We start from the raw sequence: 7,758 nt of genomic DNA on the forward strand, positions 1-7,758 counted from the left end.
GGCGTGGACGCGGCGGCGGCGCGCACGCGAGGAGCACGAGACGCCCGCGCCTCCCGCATGGAGGAACGGCGCGCGGCCGGGCGAGGACGGAGCCGCTCGCGCGCTCACTTTAGTCCGTTAGACGGGCGTCCCGTTCCGCGGGGTAACGGGGGGAGGGGGTAGGGGGGTCTGGTGAGCGCGCGGCGAAACGGGGGTCCGTCACGCTCTCATTCGCTCGAGCGAGCTCACGGTCTCATCCTTTCCGGTGCACCGTCCTCCTGTCCCTGTGTGCGTGTGTCTGAGAGGCTCGCGAGTTCTGTGGTTGCAGTCCTCGTGGGCACCGCTCCGCAGCTCACTGTGTGTGTGAGAGAGTGAGAGAGAGAGAGACGGGGGGTGGGGGTGCGCGAGGGCTGTGAGACTCCACTGTGTGTGTGTGTGTGTGTGTGTGTCTCATAGGGCGACTACCTGCCGGAGCGTGAGGACACTCATTCTCACTCTGACGTAATCAGGTGTTTCAGTGGGAAAAACGCGCGCGGATATAACAGAAGAACAGAATGATACTCTCTCTGTCTTTTCTCTCTCTCTGTTTCTCTTCCTCTGTCCTCTCTCTCTCTTTTTATCTATCTATGTCTCTTTCTCTTTGTTTTTGCTTTGAATAAAAGAAGCATGGGTCGTCTCTTGTTTTTAACGAGCAAAAGCAGCGCGCGGCTTATCTGCGCCACACAAGCTGGCGCGCTCCCTCACTGCCTCGACTGCTCTGTAATTTCATTTAGTGGCACGTGCGTCTGTCTGTCACTGAGCTAACAGCGTGTACACTTATTACACATAGAGAGAGACAAACAGAGGAACAGAAATAGAGCGAGAAAGAGAGAGAGGATCAGAGAGACAGGGCAGAGAAAGAGAGACAGGGGTAATGAAAGAGAGGAAAAGAGACAGGGTAGAGGAAAAGAGAGAGCAGAGAAAGAAAAGAAGAAAAAAAAGGGAAAGAGAGAGACAGAGATAGAGAAAGAGAGATGGGTAAAGAAGGAGAGGAACAGAAATGGGGCAGAGAAAGAGAGGCAGGACAGGAAGAGAGATAGGGCAAAGAAAGGGAGGAGGAGAGACAGGGGCAGAGGAAGAGAGACAGGTGTAGAGAAAGAGAGGAAGAGAGATACGGGTAAGAGAAAGAAAGCAAGAAAGATAGGGGCAGAGGAAGAGAGACGGGTAAAGAAAGAGAGGAAGAGAGACAGGGGTAGAGAAAGACAGGAAGAGAGACAGAGGCAAATAAAGAGAGACAGGAGTAGAGAAAGAAGTAAGAGAGACAGGGAAAAAAATAGAGGAATAAAGACCAAAAAAGGAGCTATAAAACAGAGAAGGAGACAGGGAGAGGGATAGATATTACTAGAGAGAGTGGATCCAAGTGACTATGCAGGTCTAAAGGAAATCTGATCCCTTTGTCCTATAACACGGTGCCTTAGTTCTATTATAGCTGAGGCTAATCTCTATCCCCTCATATAGCAGCAGAGAGGCTGTGGAGTTCATACCTGCTCTCTGTTTATGGCTCTAAAAGACCACTTTATGCCTCTCTCTCTTCCCCACACTCTCACAAGCCCACACAAAAGCACTTACATTATATCAGTGATTCTCCTGGTTGTATAACGTTCAGAATAGGGCAGTAATACTCGTCTACGCTTGTCTAGCCCTCCCACAGTGAAGCCCACTCGCTGGCCGTCAATGACCGCTGGCCGTGGCCCTGTGAAGATTGCGTGGGAAATCTACAAGCTGGAGAGAGGCAGAGCTGTGGTGGGAAATGTGGGACTCGTAGGTGCCATACTAGGAAATGAGCTCAGGATAAGGAAAGGATTTCAGTACTCGCAGATTTGGCAGATATAGCATCTTTAGTTGGAGGTGAATAGTAACTTGCTCACTTTGGAAAGTTAATGCAAGTCAAATTTAGAGGATGAATATCCAAAGAATTCGATGCTATCACTGTTGTTGTGGAAAAAAGTGACATACACTCATAAAAATAAAGGTGCTTCTGAGGTCTAATGGTCTTTGGTTAAAGGTGCTACATTTAAAACATCCATGTAAATACACATACATCTGATATTATCATTTTTTGAAGCTCCATTGTGGTAGACACTTGGAGTGACTGTGAGTCTGTCAGGGAAGAAGTTAGCCTAAACATTAACCCAAATGCATCCATTTTGCATCTTTATTTTTAATAATGTTTAAAAATAATAAAATACATATTGTGTTATATTGTGCAGATGCCATTAGTAGGCCCAGTAGGCTCCTACTGTACAACCAGCCCAGCTAAATTCAGACTCACATGCCTTGTCTGATGAACTACATTGAGGGGGAGAGTAAAACCTAGAAAAATGTGTAAAAGATGTGTGTGACAACGAGTGATAGGTTAGAATACTTTAATCCCAAGGTGTAACACAGCAGCGATTACTTCAAGAAGATATTATGTCACACTCCACATCCCTAAGTGGTTGATGCATGGTCACTTTCTCTCGCCTACAGCGTGCAATGCCCCATTTACTTGATTACCTGCAGACTATTGACCACTTACAGCTTGTACAGCTGCTTTGTAATAACTCATAGTCAAAGGGAGAACACTTGTTCTAACATCGCTGCACTGCTGCTGAATGCTCTTCTATTATCTTTTTCAAAGCTAAGAATGTTTTGGCACATCCATACACTGAAAAGTGTCTGTAAGATTGAAGTCCAAGTCAGATCTCTGTTTTGTACTATTTAGAAGTGATAAAGCATCACAACATATGTCACAGATTAAGCTGCGAGAAATCTGTGTGGTTTATTTATTTTTTTAAATGCACAGATGATCACAATACAATGCAAAACCAGTGAAATGCCAAATGCTAAATGTGGTATGGTCTACACATCGCACTGTATCACATCTAAGCTCATGTTGTTGCATAACATCCTTTCATCCTAAGCTCATTTCCATAAAGAAACAACAGCCCAGGTTGAGTTCATGCCATTAAAAGTCAAAGCAGACCAGTTAACTGTACTCTGTTCAATTATATTGCTGAAATTAGCATCACAGCAAGCCCTCAGTCGAGATGAAAGCCCTGGTTAAATAGTGCGGGGGAGGTCAGGAGCATTAGCCGGCCGGTGGTGTGTCTGTGGCAGTCAGGTGACTGGCGTTCTCTGGTTAATGTCAGAGTAAACCAAACGATTCAGCTCATTAGTGTAACTTTCATCCTTGGATAGTCTCCAGGGGCTCGTCTTGCAGACGGGAGGGTGTCAGGTGAGGGTGAGGAGAGAGACTCTGTTACTATTTAATGCAGGGGGTTGATAGTTACCTGTCAGAAGACTCTGCATGGCCTGCTATTGGGATTCTTTCCATAGAGAAGAGGACGTGTTTTGAAAGAAAATCTATAATACAGTTTATAAACCCTTGGAATTGTCATATTAATCATTTTTGTTATTTTATGCATCACAATATATATACAAAAACATACAGTTAGCAGTTAGTAAACAATAAATAAGTTGCATTGTCTATCAATAACTTTGTGCCAGAACTGAATACATTGGGCTACAGCTTTAATGTGTATATTCTGAGAGTGTAAAAAATGGAAAGCTTAATTTTGGCAGGTGTTTTAAATATATATTAATTTACGGTTGATACTTTGAGGTTTAATTACCACTAAAAACGTGAAATATTGTTTTTATATAGTACCTGTGGAGCAGTGCTGTTGGACTTTGTTGGAAGGGCCAGACTGCTGCACTCACACTTATCAGAGAATCTGGTGCTTTTCCAAATTCAACAAGCACAGGAATTTACTTCTATAAACAGAATAGGCAGGCCATCTAACATGCAATATAAACAATTACCGCCTAATATTTTTGTTTTGTGTGTAGGAGGTGAATGTGGATATACATTGATTTCAAATATGTTTTTTTATTTTCTCCTCAATTTACACAACCAATAACCCAACCCACTCATTAGGACTCACCCTATCACTAATGATGCCCCAGCACTAGGAGGGTGAAGACTAGCACCTGCCTCCACCCACACATCTGATGCAGCATTGCCGAGTAGCATCACAGCGCACTTGGAGGAAAACGCAGCGACTCTGATCCGATACATCAGCTCCCAGACGGCTTGTGCTAAACGACATCACCCTTTGGAGTGATGTGGGGAGAGAGTGCCATCTACCCACCAAGAGAGAGCAAGACCAATTGTGCTCTCTCAGGGCTCCAGTAGCCGATGGCAAGCTACATGAACAGGATTCGAACTGGTGATCTCCTGATCATAGTGGCAGCATTTAGCCTGCTGGATGCTGACATTTTTTTAAGTATTTAAAGCAGATTTTTTGTCTGTTTAAATGAATCTCAATTTTTCATACCTAACTAATTCAGACCGAATCTTAATAAAAATCTCATAAATTCCATTACTCTGTGTGTGAAGCAACCAGTGGAATTGTTTTGTGTCACTGATTGTGCCTGGACCATGTTCTTCCTGGTACTGTTAGCTAATAGCTATAACCAATCTTAACAGGTTTGAAAAGTCCTCTAGATACCTATACCCATAGACTATACCTTATCATGAAGCTGTTCTTTAATAAGTGACAAGAGCAGGCAATATTTCCCTCTGTCTCTTACTAAAACCTGTGAGAAAAAAGGTGCACTTAGAAAGTGCACCCCATAGTCATCCCACAGATTTTAAACATTTTTTGTTTTTGATAATACGTGATCCAAAAAAAAGCTATATCAAGTCAACCATAAACAATTCATATGACAAGTAGCAAAACTTAAAACCATTAAATAAAGATGTGTTATGTTGAACACCTGAACATAGAAAGGTCTGGCTAGTGAATTACTGTAGCTTATTCCTAACAAAGTTATTTCACTCACAGTTAAACATAACATTAAGATTTTAAACACATTTATGTGTTGAACGTCTTTATCATTGCCTCCTAAATCCACACAGACGCATGTCTCCTTCTCTGTCATGTTATATGTGAAGTGTTTCAGCCATGTTGGGACTTTGGAAATCTGTAAAAAATACTTGTTACAAGTCAAATATAAGAAGAACCTTTACATTTAAATAAATGAATTATCTTAATGTTAAGTGTTAAAGTGAAATGCAAGGTTGGTCAAAATAGATTGCAGTGAGAATAAAAGTTTCTAGGACAAAAATCCATAGTCCACAGCACGTAATAAACAATTTACCATTAATATCAGCATATGCTGTCTAATTCCCACTTCTGTGTATTACAGCAGGACCTCTATCACTCCAACTCTTTCTGAGATCAGATGGGCTTGAAAATAAAGCAGTTCCCTGGACAGTGTGCTTTGCAGTCTGTCAGTGTTTGGACAGTAAGAGTTGGGCTCACAAATGCACTGGGGGTTAGGTTTATTTTAATTTTGCAGTTTTAATTATGGATTATTGAATATCCAGTCTGAACCATCTCACTGCAATGTACAGTAGACCCAAATATTGTAAGATTTAGACTTTTTGATGGCCAAGGGAAATTCTGGACATACAGTAGCAGGTATACAAAGTACAAACATAATTGCATTTGACCACACAGTCAGGTAATGATGTTGGAGAATAAGTTATGGATCACAAACACCAAATTAACTAATTTGAAAAGGAGTTGGCTAGAACTCCACCTTTTTAGGAAATAGATATCCATATATCTTATACATCCTTACCCTGTTTTCTATTCATACTAGTTCATGTGAATGGGAAGTTATCAAAGCTAGATATATTGCTAGTTGTTATCTATGAAGCTTTTATTTTGTTTATGTATATGCTATACATTGCACAAGGTTGCATTTACAATTTCAAATGCAGAAATCTTTTTTTGTTTTTCTGCAGTATGCAGTGCATGGAGTAAGCACTGGTGAGCAGAAAACATGTATATGATTTTATTTTCCCAATGATATTAATAACAAGTGTGTATTCATATGTTTATGTATTACAAACTATCTCTTTAATATTTAATTATATTTATTAATATTAATAGATAATAGTCATTTTAAACAGCTTATCACAATGATCTTGCAAGTGCGTATATATAAATATATATACACGTATGAAACACTTTTTCCAGCATATTTTATTGGGGTTTTTTTTCTAATTGTTACTAATTGCCTGTAAATTTAATGAATTAAAATGCTTTAAATATGAGTTTTTAAGCGCGTTATAACTGGGATTTTTCCTTTGCTAAAGTTACCTCTACAAACTGTCCTGAGATTTGTCAGCCCTCTGTGACTCCAATTGTACTAATATCTGATTGGTGTATCAATCAGAGGTGCTCGGCCAATCCAGTGAGGGGATTATCTTGGATCATTGTTCAGAAGGAGATGAAGATGGCGGTTAGGAGTGTGTTATCGTTGACTGGTCGAATGAATGTAGTTTAACTGTATAAAGTATGAGTATAAAGATTTGGTGGAGTTTTCTGGGTTACCATGCTGTGGTGAAGATGAACAGCAGGACAAACGTTATGGAGGACAAGAGAGAGGAGAGGAGAGGTGAGTGAGCTGGGGGTGGAGGAAGTGAACCGAGAACTAGAGTTTAACTGTTTATTTTGACACATTCGTCAAGAGAAGGGTGTAAATCTAGGAGTTGATTGTGAGTTGCAGATGTTCCAGTGTTTGCCGCGATGTGTCGCCAGAGAGCCTTATACTCCCCTAAACTCCCCTTGCCGTAGATTCTGTTTTATATAAAGATATTCTGCAGTTTATTAAATGTTTGTTTTGTGTGTGTTTGTACACATGTGTAGTTTTGTATTTATATTAAATACATTCGGTTTTGCGTTTTTAACCTCAGAATTCAGAGAAATATAATAAAAAATGGCTCTTATGAGCAGCAGAGTGAAGAAGAAACAGAAGTAAACTATAACAGATCTATTAAATCCCTACTGCACGGAAGAGTAAAACAGGAGCTGAATGAAAGTCTGATTTTTGTTCCTGATTTAATTTTCTCTCGAGTGTCTTAAACCATATTTAATCTCCAAAAAAATAATGAAACAGTGAATCAGGACGGACCTGAGTTACCCATGATGCACTGCAGGTCTGACACCGCTGTGTTTAACCGTGTTTATTGTAGTTTGTAGATAAAATAAGAGTTCAAACATACATAACTGTAGACTTAAGTGTTTACTGAATAGATTTACAGACTATATTGGTGGTGGTGGTGGTGGTAGTAGAGGAGGAGTTTTATTAACCATGGAGTGGAAGTGTGTGTGTGTTGGTGTGGTGGTGAGGTTCTATCTTATGGTCTTCAGTACACTCTTGTTTCTCTTCAGATCATATAAATCTTTCGCCTTTTACTAAAGATTTCCGTGGGGAGGAACATCATGAGTATCAACTAATTTTTTGACGCCCTGCTGAAAAGTGGGGTTACTGTACTGGTTCTAAAATAAGAATAAAAAATGCTGGTGTTACGGCCTGGAAAACCAGACCAGTAACATATGCTAGGACGACACCCGCTCACGCATTTTTAGCCCAGACCAAAGATGATACCAACCACAGAAATACAAGCCAAAATGATTTATTTATAATAATCAGTAGCATTTACGTCAGGGATAAGAAATGCCTAAAATAACAAACAAACAAAACTAACTTAGAAATTTAGAGCTCACTTACCTAACAAAAAAAAGGAAATAAAAATACATAAATCTTCCCTCCCTCCCTAACTAACAAAACACAGGAGAAAAGAAACCCCCTCCCAAAGAAACAGGCCTTATCCCCTACAGTGCTACCTTGGCTTTTAGTATTATTTGAAGTGTATTTACAGAAGTAGTATAACAAAGTTAA

The 7,758-nt window shown here is 40.4% G+C and overlaps 1 non-coding gene across 1 annotated transcript; it reads left to right on the top strand.

The window, feature by feature from the left end:
* The first annotated feature begins 7,227 nt into the window (after window positions 1–7,227).
* LOC125785776 (U5 spliceosomal RNA) lies at window positions 7,228–7,342 on the top strand. The gene has a single exon (XR_007428130.1). It is a non-coding gene; the product is annotated as a U5 spliceosomal RNA (small nuclear RNA).
* Window positions 7,343–7,758: the final 416 nt, after the last annotated feature.

The sequence above is a fragment of the Astyanax mexicanus genome, chromosome 1 (genome assembly GCF_023375975.1).
Source record: "Astyanax mexicanus isolate ESR-SI-001 chromosome 1, AstMex3_surface, whole genome shotgun sequence".
Lineage (NCBI taxonomy): Eukaryota > Metazoa > Chordata > Actinopteri > Characiformes > Acestrorhamphidae > Astyanax > Astyanax mexicanus.